Source organism: Artemia sp. Qi Xiang Cuo, unplaced genomic scaffold, assembly GCF_049724085.1.
Source record: "Artemia sp. Qi Xiang Cuo unplaced genomic scaffold, ASM4972408v1 HiC_scaffold_140, whole genome shotgun sequence".
NCBI lineage: Eukaryota > Metazoa > Arthropoda > Branchiopoda > Anostraca > Artemiidae > Artemia > Artemia sp. Qi Xiang Cuo.
In genome coordinates, this window is record NW_028297549.1 from 1 (window position 1) to 13260 (window position 13260).

Below are 13260 nucleotides of genomic sequence, written 5' to 3' on the forward strand. Positions count from 1 at the left end.
CTGGGGGGCACTTGAGGGCCGATTGGTCCTTTCGGCGCCCGTTGGACCTTTGGGGACCGGGTGAGGGCCTTTGGGGGTCCGGGGGGCCCTTTGGGAGCCCGGTGGTCTTTTGGGAACCCGGTGGGCCTTTGGGGGCCCGGTGGTCTTTTGGGAGCCCGGTGGGCCTTTGGGGACCCGGGGAGGGCCTTTGGGGGGCTGGGGGGCCCTTGAGGGCCGATTGGTCCTTTGGGGGCCCGGTGGACCTTTGGGGCCAGGGTGTGGGCCTTGGGGGGGCGGGGGGGCCCTTTGGGAGCCGGGTGGACTTTTGGGCGCCCGATGGGCCTTTGGGGGCTCGGGGTGGGCCTTGGGGGGTCTGGGGGTCCTTTGGGAGCCTGGGAGACCTTTGAGGACCGGGAGAGGGTCTTTGGGGGTCTGGGGAGGGCGTTTGGGGGTCTGGGGGCCCTTTGGAAGCTTGGAGGACCTTTGAGTACTGGGGGCTTCCTTCGGGGTTGGGGTAGGAGGATTGGAACCCTTTGGGGTTGGGGTAGAGGACCTCACAACACTGTTCAAATGGAACTTGTGTATTATAACGACCACAGAGTTTCACCCTCAAATCCTCTTCTAAAATCATCTTTTAAATCATCTTTTAAAATGTCTCTAACTGTTTCGCCGAAATAATTCCATAACCTGTCTAAAACAGTTTCGCCCAAATAATCCCTAAACGTAATTTCAGCGTGTTCCTTTTGTTTGGCATCTCTGCTCTGACACATTTCAAATTATTTGGAAACCCTTTTGTGAATCAATCTATTCATCGCTAAGATCTAAACATTCGCTCGGAGACAGTTCTCTTTAGAAACAACAAATTAATACCCCTTTCGTAAATCAATAATTCCCCTTAGAAACAACAAATTAATTCCCCTTTCATGCCAATCAATCATGACATCAGCTGTCATGTATGATCTAAACTTTGCCTCGGAAACATTCTCTTTGGAAATACATCAAAGACATTAATTAACTTGACGTCATCTGTCAGACACTAATTAACTTTGCCTGGAAACAATTTGATTAATGACTCAATAATCCATGAAAGTGAGAAAGTTCCTGTTTTTCCATTCTCACTGACAAAATCCATAAAACAGACATAAATGTGAGAAAGTTCCTGTTTTTTCATTCTCACTGACAAAATCCATAAAACAGACATAAATGTGAGAAAATTCCTGTTTTTCAAGTGAGAAAAATACTGTTTTTTCATTCTCACTGACAAAAACCATAAAACACACATAACCATCCATGAAAATAGACATAAATGTGACAAAATTCCTGTTTTTTCATTCTCACTGACAACAAACAGACATAAATTATGTAAAAAATAGTTTTAGGTGGCAGCACGGGTGAGTGATTGGACCTCCTGAGGCATCTCTACTAATGTGTTATTTCAAACATGTAAGCTTAACATCAAATTACTCTTTTCAACCGGGCCCACGAATGAACTTGACATGTCCCATTATTGTCTTGAACAATATCAAATTGTGTATTTTTTCCATTCAACTTCAGAATGAGTGACATATAAACGAGGATTAAATAAAAACCCTTGTCAATGTGTGAACAGGGGTTCGCGCAAACGCAGCAACCACTACCAAAATTACACTGTTGACTTACCCCCATTTGGGGTAACCACAGGAGTCAACCAATCCGACGTACAACGGAAAGGCCTCATCCTGGGAGCGCCTCCTTAATGATCAAGCAGCTTTCCAGACAGGTAAGTAGGTTTAGATAAAAATCTAACATTTTACTAATATCTTTCGTCACAAAAATGTCATGAAATAATATCATTACGCCATGGCGTCATGATTATTAAATAAGTGACCATAATAATATAAAAATGATATTAATACGGTTTCATCCAAGCAAGCTAAACGCAAGTTAAAAAAAACAGTACTACAGTTGGTTTAAATAAACCAACTTAAATTAAAGTAGGTTTAAATAAAAGTCTAACATTTTACTAATATCTTTCAACACAAAAACATCATGAAATAATATCATTACGCCATGACGTCATGATTACTATATAAGTGAACATAATAATACAAAAATGATATTTATATGGTCCAAGCAAGCTACACGTAAGTTAAAAAAAAAACAGTGCTACACAATAAACAGAGAAAGCGTCTTGAAAAGAGTAAAGCAAAGGTATTTAACAGGCCAGGATTATCGAGAATTAAAAATTGAAGGAACCAAACAAAGGATCAAGGATCGTTATCACAATGATGAAGTTTTCTTGATAATAATCTTCAGAGCAGCTTCAGAGGTCGGTGGATCGAAACCTGACCAAAGAACACTAAACAGTGGGGTTTGGTGAGGTTTCGATCCATCCATCTCGGGGCGAACACCCAACGCACTTCCACTGCGCTCAACTGCTCACGTTAGTGAAAGTGATTAAAACAGTTTATGATGTATTATACGAGAAAGGGTATCACAGTGAAACTTTCAGGGATTTTTGAGCAGGAGGTTGAACTAAATTGAAATAGACTATATCAATTCTTATCAAACAGTTCGATGGTAAAGAACCCTATAGTAAGAGTGACTCGTCTCAATAGTAACCGAAACTCTTAAAAACGGAATTTTAATAGCAATAGATACATCAAAGGATCGGATTTGTGTGCTGATTTTAAATATTTAAGTTTCAAATAGGTAGTCTCTATGTAGACACAAATGGTATAATCCGCATCTATATAAGAATCTTCAGAGCAGCTTCAGAGGTTGGTAGATCGAGACCTAACCAAAGAACACTAGACCATGAGCCCAGTGAGGTTCGATGAGGTTTCGATCCATCCGTCTCCGCGGCAAACGTCGAACGCACTTCCACTAGATTGTAGCTACAACTAAAATTAGATCTCATTCTTTACTATAAAATTGTTGATTCATCAAAAACTTTCCCGTATAATACATCACATACCGTTTTAATCACATTCACATCAGTGAATGTGTTATTTCAAACATGTAAGCTTATCAACAAATTACTCTTTTCAAAAGGGCCCAATAATGAAGTTGACAAGTCCCATTATTGTCTTGAACAACATCAAATTGTATAATTTTTCCTTTAAACTTCAAAATGTGTGACATATAAAAGAGGAGAAAATGAAAACACTTTTCAATGTGTGGACAGGGGTCCGTGCGAACGCAGCCATTACTACCAAAATTACACTGTTGAGTTACCCCCATTTGGGGTAACCCCCATTTGGGGTAACATTAGTAAATGTGTGACATATAAAAGAGGAGAAAATGAAAACACTTTTCAATGTGTGGACAGGGGTCCGTGTGAACGCAGCCACCACTACCAAAATTACACTGTTGAGTTTCCCCCATTTGGGGTTACCCCCATTTGGGGTAACCCCCATTTGGGGTAACCACAGGAGTCAACCAATCCGACGTACAACGGAAAGGCCTCGCCCTGGGAGTGCCTCCTTAATGATCAAGCAGCTTTCCAGACAGGTAAGTAGGTTTAGATAAAAATCTAACATTTTACTAATATCTTTCGACACAAAAATGTCATGAAATAATATCATTACGCCAAGGCGTCATGATTATTAAATAAGTGACCATAATAATACAAAAATGATATTAATACGGTTTCATCCAAGCAAGCTACACGCAAGTTAAAAAAAAACACTACTACAGTTGGTTTAAATAAACCAACTTAAAAAAAGTAGGTTTAAATAAAAGTCTAACATTTTACTAATATCTTTCAACACAAAAAAATCATGAAATAATATCCTTACGCCATGACGTAATGAGTACTATATAACTGAACATAATAATAAAAAAATGATTTTAATATGTTCCAAGCAAGCTGCATGGAAGTTAAAAAAAAAAACAGTGCTAAACAATAAACAGATAAAGCATCTTTAAAGAGAAAAGCAAAGGTATTTAACAGACCAGGATTATCGAGAATTAAAAATTAAAGGAACCAAACAAACGATCAAGGAGCGTTATCACAATGATGAAGTTTTCTTGATGATAATATTCAGAGCAGCTTAAGAGATCAGTGGATCGAAACCTGACCAAAGAACACTAACCAGTGGGATTTGATGAGGTTTCGATCCATCTATCTCCGGGGCGAACACCCAACGCACTTCCACTGCACTAAGCTGCTCACGTTAGTGGAAGTGATTAAAACAGTTTATGATGTATTATACGAGAAAGGGTATCACAGTGAAACTTTCAGGGATTTTTTAGCAGGAGGTTGAACTAAATTGAAACAGACTATGTCAATTCTTATCAAACAGTTCGATGGTAACGAACTCTATAGTAAGAGTGACTCGTCTCAATAGTAACCGAAACTCTAAAAAACGGAATTTTAATAGCAATAGATACATCAAAGGATCGGATTTGTGTGCTGATTTTAAATATTTAAGTTTCAAATAGATAGTCTCTATGTAGACACAAATGGTATAATCCGCATCTATATAAGAATCTTCAGAGCAGCTTCAGAGGTTGGTAGATCGAGACCTAACCAAAGAACACTAGACCATGAGCCCAGCGAGGTTCGATGAGGTTTCGATCCATCCGTCTCCGCAGCAAACGCCGAACGCACTTCCACTAGATTGTAGCTACAACTAAAATTAGATCTCGTTATTTACTATAAAATTGTTGATTCATCAAAAACTTTCCCGTATAATACATCACATACCGTTTTAATCACATTCACATCAGTGAATGTGTTATTTCAAACATGTAAGCTTATCAACAAATTAATCTTTTCAAAAGGGCCCAATGATGAAGGCGACAAGTCCCATTATTGTCTTGAACAAGATCAAATTGTATACTTTTTACTTTAAACTTCAAAATATATGACATATAAAAGAGGAGTAAATAAAAACACTTTTCAATATGTGAACAGGGGTTCCTGCGAACACAGCAACCACTACCAAAATTACACTGTTGAGTTACCCCCATTTGGGGTAACCCCCATTTGGGGTAACCACAGGAGTCAACCAATCCGACGTACAACGGAAAGGCCTCGCCCTGGGAGCGCCTCCTTAATGATCAAGCAGCTTTCCAGACAGGTAAGTAGGTTTAGATAAAAATCTAACATTTTACTAATATCTTTCGACACAAAAATGTCATGAAATAATATCATTACGTCATGGCGACATGATTGTTAAATAAGTGACCATAATGATACAAAAATGATATTAATGCGGTTTCATCCAAGCAAGCTACGCGCAATTTAAAAAAAAACAGTACTACAGTTGGTTTAAATAAACAAACTTAAATAAAAGTAGGTTTAAATAAAAGTCTAACATTTTAATAATATCTTTCAACACAAAAACATCATGAAATAATATCCTTACGCCCTTACGTCATGAGTACTGTATAAGTGACCATAATAATATAAAATTGATATTAATAAGGTCCAAGCAAGCTACGCGTAAGTTAAAAAAAAACAGTGCTACACAATGAACAGAGAAAGCATCTTGAAAAGAGTAAAGCAAAGGTATTTAACAGACCAGGATTATCGAGAATTAAAAATTGAAGGAACCAAACAAAGGATCAAGGAGCGTTATCACAATGATGAAATTCTCTTGATAATAATCTTCAGAGCAGCTTCAGAGGTCGGTGGATCGAAACCTGACCAAAGAACACTAGACAGTGAGGTTCGATGAGGTTTCGATCCATCCATCTCGGGGCAAACACCCAACGCACTTCCACTGCGCTAAGCTGCTCACGTTAGTGAAAGTGATTGAAACAATTTATGATGTATTATACGAGAAAGGGTATCACAGTGAAACTTTCAGGGATTTTTGAGTAGGAGGTTGAAATAAATTGAAACAGACTATTTCAATTCTTATCAAACAGTTCGATGGTAACGAACCCTATAGTAAGAGTGACTCGTCTCAATAGTAACCGAAACTCTAAAAAACGGAATTTTAATAGCAATAGATACATCAAAGGATCGGATTTGTGTGCTGATTTTAAATATTTAAGTTTCAAATAGATAGTCTCTATGTAGACACAAATGGTATAGTACGCATCTATTTAAGAATCTTCAGAGCAGCTTCAGAGGTTGATAGATCGAGACCTAACCAAAGAACTCTAGACCCTGAGCCCAGCGAGGTTTGATGAGGTTTCGATCCATTCGTCTTCGCGGCAAACGTCGAACGCACTTCCCTTCCACTAGATTGTAGCTACAACTAAAATTAGATCTCGTTCTTTACTATAAAATTGTTGATTCATCAAAAACTTTCCCGTATAATACATCACATACCGTTTTATTCACATTCACATTAGTGAATGTGTGATTTCAAACATGTAAGCTTATCAACAAATTACTCTTTTCAAAAGGGCCCAATAATGAAGTTGACAAGTCCCATTATTGTCTTGAACAACATCAAATTGTATAATTTTTCCTTTAAACTTCAAAATATGTGACATATAAAAGAGGAGAAAATGAAAACACTTTTCAATGTGTGGACAGGGGTCCGTGCAAACGCAGCCATTACTACCAAAATTACACTGTTGAGTTACCCCCATTTGGGGTAACCCCCATTTGGGGTAAACACAGGAGTCAACCAATCCGACGTACAACGGAAAGGCCTCGTCCTGGGAGCGCCTCCTTAATGATCAAGAAGCTTTCCAGACAGGTAAGTAGGTTTAGATAAAAATCTAACATTTTACTAATATCTTTCGACACAAAAATGTCATGAAATAATATCATTACGCCATGGCGTCATGATTATTAAATAAGTGACCATAATAATACAAAAATGATATTAATACGGTTTCATCCAAGCAAGCTACATGGAATTTAAAAAAAAAACACTACTACAGTTTGATTAAATAAACAAACTTAAATATAAGTATTTTTAAATAAAAGTCTAACATTTTACTAATATCTTTCAAAACAAAAACATCATGAAATAATATCATTACGCCCTGACGTCATGAGTACAGTATAAGTGACCATAATAATACAAAAATGATATTAATATGGTCCAAGTAAGCTACATGGAAGTTAAAAAAAAAAACAGTGTTACACAATAAACAGAGAAAGCCTCTTGAAAAGAGAAAAGCAAAGGTATTTAACAGACCAGGATTATCGAGAATTAAAAATTGAAGAACCAAACAAAGGATCAAGGAGCGTTATCACAATGATGAAGTTTTCTTGATGATAATATTCAGAGCAGCTTAAGAGGTCGGTGGATCGAAACCTGACCAAAAAACACTAGACAGTTGGGTTTGGTGAGGTTTCGATCCATCCATCTCGGGGAGAACACCCAACGCACTTCCACTGCGCTAAACTGCTCACGCTAGTAGAAGTCATTGAAACAATTTATGATGTATTATGCGAGAAAGGGTATCACAGTGAAACTTTCAGGGATTTTTGAGTAGGAGGTTGAACTAAATTGAAACAGACTATGTCAATTCTTATCAAACAGTTCGATGGTAACGAACTCTATAGTAAGAGTGACTCGTCTCAATAGTAACCGAAACTCTAAAAAACGGAATTTTAATAGCAATAGATACATCAAAGGATCGGATTTGTGTGCTGATTTTAAATATTTAAGTTTCAAATAGATAGTCTCTATGTAGACACAAATGGTATAATCCGCATCTATATAAGAATCTTCAGAGCAGCTTCAGAGGTTGGTAGATCGAGACCTAACCACAGAACACTAGATCATGAGCCCAGCGAGGTTCGATGAGGTTTCGATCCATCCGTCTCCGCGGCAAACGCCGAACGCACTTCCACTAGATTGTAGCTACAACTAAAATTAGATCTCGTTCTTTACTATAAAATTGTTTATTCATCAAAAACTTTCCCGTATAATACATCACATACCGTTTTAATCACAGTCACAGCAGTGACTGTGTTATTTCAAACATGTAAGCTTATCATCAAATTACTCTTTTCAAAAGGGCCCACGGAGGAAGATGACATGTCCCATTATTGTCTTGAACAATATCAAATTGTATATTTTTTCCTTTAAACTTCAAAATGTGTGACATATAAAAGAGGAGAAAATGAAAACACTTTTCAATGTGCGGACATGGGTCTGTGCGAACGCAGCCACCACTACCAAAATTATTTGGTAGTTACCCTCATTTGGGGTAACCCCCATTTGGGGTAACCACAGGAGTCAACCAATCCGACGTACAACGGAAAGGCCTCGCCCTGGGAGCGTCTCCTTAATGATCAAGCAGCTTTCCAGACAGGTAAGTAGATTTAGATAAAAATCTAACATTTTACTAATATCTTTCGACACAAAAATGTCATGAAATAATATCATTACGCCATGGCGTCATGATTATTAAATAAGTGACCATAATAATACAAAAATGATATTAATACGGTTTCATCCAAGCAAGCTACACGGAAGTTAAAAAAAAAAACAGTACTACAGTTGGTTTAAATACCCAACTTAAATAAAAGTAGGTTTAAATAAAAGTCTAACATTTTACTAATATCTTTCAACACAAAAACATCATGAAATAATATCATTACGCCATGACGTCATGAGTACTATATAAGTGACCATAATAATACAAAATTGATATTAATATGGTCCAAGCAAGCTACGCGTAAGTTTAAAAATAAACAGTGCTACACAATAAACAGAGAAAGCATGTTGAAAAGAGAAAAGCAAAGGTATTTAACAGACCAGGATTATCGAGAATTAAAAATTGAAGGAACCAAACAAAGGATCAAGGAGCGTTATCACAATGATGAAGTTTTCTTGATAATAATCTTCAGAGCAGCTTCAGAGGTCGGTGGATCGAAACCTGACCAAAGAACACTAGACAGTGAGGTTCGATGAGGTTTCGATCCATCCATCTCCGGGGCAAACACCCAACGCACTTCCACTGCGCTAAACTGCTCACGTTAGTGAAAGTGATTAAAACAGTTTATGATGTATTATACGAGAAAGGTTATCACAGTGAAACTTTCAGGGATTTTTGAGCAGGAGGTTGAACTAAATTGAAACAGACTATGTCAATTCTTATCAAACAGTTCGATGGTAACAAACTCTATAGTAAGAGTGACTCGTCTCAATAGTAACCGAAACTCTAAAAAACGGAATTTTAATAGCAATAGATACATCAAAGGATCGGATTTGTGTGCTGATTTTAAATATTTAAGTTTCAAATAGATAGTCTCTATGTAGACACAAATGGTATAGTACGCATCTATTTAAGAATCTTCAGAGCAGCTTCAGAGGTTGATAGATCGAGACCTAACCAAAGAACTCTAGACCCTGAGCCCAGCGAGGTTTGATGAGGTTTCGATCCATTCGTCTTCGCGGCAAACGTCGAACGCACTTCCCTTCCACTAGATTGTAGCTACAACTAAAATTAGATCTCGTTCTTTACTATAAAATTTTTGATTCATCAAAAACTTTCCCGTATAATACATCACATACCGTTTTAATCACATTCACATCAGTGAATGTGTGATTTCAAACATGTAAGCTTATCAACAAATTATTCTTTTCAAACGGGCCCAATGATGAAGTTGACAAGTCCCATTATTGTCTTGAACAACATCAAATTGTATACTTTTTCCTTTAAACTTCAAAATGTGTGACATATAAAAGAGGAGAAAATGAAAACACTTTTCAATGTGTGGACAGGGGTCCCTGCGAACGCAGCCACCACTACCAAAATTATTTGGTAGTTACCCCATTTGGGGTAACCACAGGAGTCAACCAATCCGACGTACAACGGAAAGGCCTCGCCCTGGGAGCGCCTCCTTAATGATCAAGCAGCTTTCCAGACAGGTAAGTAGGTTTAGATAAAGATCTAACATTTTACTAATATCTTTCGACACAAAAATGTCATGAAATAATATCATTACGCCATGGCGTCATGATTATTAAATAAGTGACCATAATAATACAAAAATGATATTAATACAGTTTCATCCAAGCAAGCTACACGAAAGTTAAAAAAAAACACTACTACAGTTGGTTTAAATAAACCAACTTAAATAAAAGTAGGTTTAAATAAAAGTCTAACATTTTACTAATATCTTTCAACACAAAAACATCATGAAATAATATCATTACGCCATGACGTCATGATTACTGTATAAGTGACCATAATAATAAAAAAATGATATTAATATGGTCCAAGCAAGCTACACGTAATTTAAAAAAAAAGTGCTACACAATGAACAGAGAAAACATCTTGAAAAGAGAAAAGCAAAGGTATTTAAAAGACCAGGATTATCGAGAATTAGAAATTGAAGGAACCAAACAAAGGATCAAGGAGCGTTATCACAATAATGAAGTATTCTTGATAATAATCTTCAGAGCAGCTTAAGAGATTGGTGGATCGAAACCTGACCAAAGAACACTAAACAGTTGGGTTTGGTGAGGTTTCGATCCATCCATCTCGGGGAGAAAACCCAACGCACTTCCACTGCGCTAAACTGCTCACGCTAGTAGAAGTCATTGAAACAGTTTATGATGTATTATACGAGAAAGGGTATCACAGTGAAACTTTCAGGGATTTTTGAGTAGGAGGTTGAACTAAATTGAAACAGACTATGTCAATTCTTATCAAACAGTTCGATGGTAACGAACCCTATAGTAAGAGTGACTCGTCTCAATAGTAACCGAAACTCTAAAAAACGGAATTTTAATAGCAATAGATACATCAAAGGATCGGATTTGTGTGCTGATTTTAAATATTTAAGTTTCAAATAGATAGTCTCTATGTAGACACAAATGGTATAATACGCATCTATATAAGAATCTTCAGAGCAGCTTCAGAGGTTGGTAGATCGAGACCTAACCAAAGAACACTAGACCATGAGCCCAGCGAGGTTCGATGAGGTTTCGATCCATCCGTCTCCGCAGCAAACGCCGAACGCACTTCCACTAGATTGTAGCTACAACTAAAATTAGATCTCGTTCTTTACTATAAAATTGTTGATTCATCAAAAACTTTCCCGTATAATACATCACATACTGTTTTAATCACATTCACATCAGTGAATGTGTTATTTCAAACATGTAAGCTTATCATCAAATTAATCTTTTCAAACGGGCCCAATGATGAAGGGGACAAGTCCCATTATTGTCTTGAACAACATCAAATTGTATAATTTTTCCTTTAAACTTCAAAATGTGTGACATATAAAAGAGGAGAAAATGAAAACACTTTTCAATGTGTGGACAGGGGTCCCTGCGAACGCAGCCACCACTACCAAAATTATTTGGTAGTTACCCCATTTGGGCTAACCCCCATTTGGGGTAACCACAGGAGTCAACCAATCCGACGTACAACGGAAAGGCCTCGCCCTGGGAGCGCCTCCTTAATGATCAAGCAGCTTTCCAGACAGGTAAGTAGGTTTAGATAAAAATCTAACATTTTACTAATATCTTTCGACACAAAAATGTCATGAAATAATATCATTACGCCATGGCGTCATGATTATTAAATAAGTGACCATAATAATACAAAAATGATATTAATACGGTTTCATCCAAGCAAGCTACACGGAAGTTAAAAAAAAACAGTACTACAGTTGGTTTAAATAAACCAACTTAAATAAAAGTAGGTTTAAATAAAAGTCTAACATTTTAATAATATCTTTCAACACAAAAACATCATGAAATAATATCATTACGCCATGACGTCATGAGTACTATATAAGTGACCATAATAATACAAAAATGATTTTAATAAGGTCCAAGTAAGCTGCATGGAAGTTAAAAAAAAAAACAGTGTTACATAATAAACAGAGATAACCTCTTGAAAAGAGAAAAGCAAAGGTATTTAACAGACCAGGATTATCGAGAACTGAAAATTAAAGGAGCCAAACAAAAGATCAAGGAGCATTATCACAATGATGAAGTTTTCTTGATAATAATCTTCAGAGCAGCAGAGGTCGGTGGATCAAAACCTGACCAAAAAACGCTAGACAGCGGGATTTGATGAGGTTTCGATCCATCCATCTCGGGGCGAAAACCCAACGCACTTCCACTGCACTAAACTGCTCACGTTAGTGGAAGTGATTGAAACAATTTATGATGTATTATGCGAGAAAGGGTATCACAGTGAAACTTTCAGGGATTTTTGAGCAGGAGGTTGAACTAAATTGAAACAGACTATGTCAATTCTTATCAAACAGTTCGATGGTAACGAACTCTATAGTAAGAGTGACTCGTCTCAATAGTAACCGAAACTCTAAAAAACGGAATTTTAATAGCAATAGATACATCAAAGGATCGTATTTGTATGCTGATTTTAAATATTTAAGTTTCAAATAGATAGTCTCTATGTAGACACAAATGGTATAATCCGCATCTATATAAGAATCTTCAGAGCAGCTTCAGAGGTTGGTAGATCGAGACCTAACCAAAGAACACTAGACCCTGAGCCCAGCGAGGTTTGATGAGGTTTCGATCCATCCGTCTCCGCGGCAAACGTCGAACGCACTTCCCTTCCACTAGATTGTAGCTACAACTAAAATTAGATCTCGTTCTTTACTATAAAATTGTTGATTCATCAAAAACTTTCCCGTATAATACATCACATACCGTTTTATTCACATTCACATTAGTGAATGTGTGATTTCAAACATGTAAGCTTATCAACAAATTATTCTTTTCAAAAGGGCCCAAGGATGAACGTGACATGTCCCATTATTGTCTTGAACAACATCAAATTGCATACTTTTTACTTTAAACTTCAAAATAAATGACATATAAAAGAGGATTAAATAAAAACACTTGTCAATGTGCGGACAGGGGTCCGTGCGAACGCAGCCACCACTACCAAAATTACACTGTTGACTTACCCCCATTTGGGGTAACCACAGGAGTCAACCAATCCGACGTACAACGGAAAGGCCTCACCCTGGGAGCGCCTCCTTAATGATCAAGCAGCTTTCCAGACAGGTAAGTAGATTTAGATAAAAATCTAACATTTTACTAATATCTTTCGACACAAAAATGTCATGAAATAATATCATTACGCCATGGCGACATGATTGTTAAATAAGTGACCATAATGATACAAAAATGATATTAATGTGGTTTCATCCAAGCAAGCTACAAGCAAGTTAAAAAAAACAGTACGACAGGTGGTTTAAATAAACAAACTTAAATAACAGTAGGTTTAAATAAAAGTCTAACATTTTAATAATATCTTTCAACACAAAAACATCATGAAATAATATCCTTACGCCATGACGACATGAGTACTATATAAGTGACCATAATAATACAAAAATGATTTTAATAAGTTCCAAGCAAGCTACACTTAAGTTAA

The 13260-nt window shown here is 37.0% G+C and overlaps 3 non-coding genes and 3 pseudogenes across 3 annotated transcripts; all 6 read right to left on the reverse strand.

The window, feature by feature from the left end:
• Positions 1-1585: 1585 nt before the first annotated feature.
• On the reverse strand, positions 1586-1746 carry LOC148938872 (U1 spliceosomal RNA). Its single transcript, XR_016143602.1, has one exon. It is a non-coding gene; the product is annotated as a U1 spliceosomal RNA (small nuclear RNA).
• A 1540-nt stretch (positions 1747-3286) lies between these two features.
• LOC148938873 (U1 spliceosomal RNA) lies at positions 3287-3479 on the reverse strand (annotated as a pseudogene).
• A 1399-nt stretch (positions 3480-4878) lies between these two features.
• LOC148938874 (U1 spliceosomal RNA) lies at positions 4879-5053 on the reverse strand (annotated as a pseudogene).
• A 1401-nt stretch (positions 5054-6454) lies between these two features.
• LOC148938875 (U1 spliceosomal RNA) lies at positions 6455-6631 on the reverse strand (annotated as a pseudogene).
• A 2977-nt stretch (positions 6632-9608) lies between these two features.
• On the reverse strand, positions 9609-9766 carry LOC148938876 (U1 spliceosomal RNA). The gene has a single exon (XR_016143603.1). It is a non-coding gene; the product is annotated as a U1 spliceosomal RNA (small nuclear RNA).
• A 2968-nt stretch (positions 9767-12734) lies between these two features.
• LOC148938877 (U1 spliceosomal RNA) lies at positions 12735-12895 on the reverse strand. Its single transcript, XR_016143604.1, has one exon. It is a non-coding gene; the product is annotated as a U1 spliceosomal RNA (small nuclear RNA).
• Between the last annotated feature and the right edge of the window lie 365 nt (positions 12896-13260).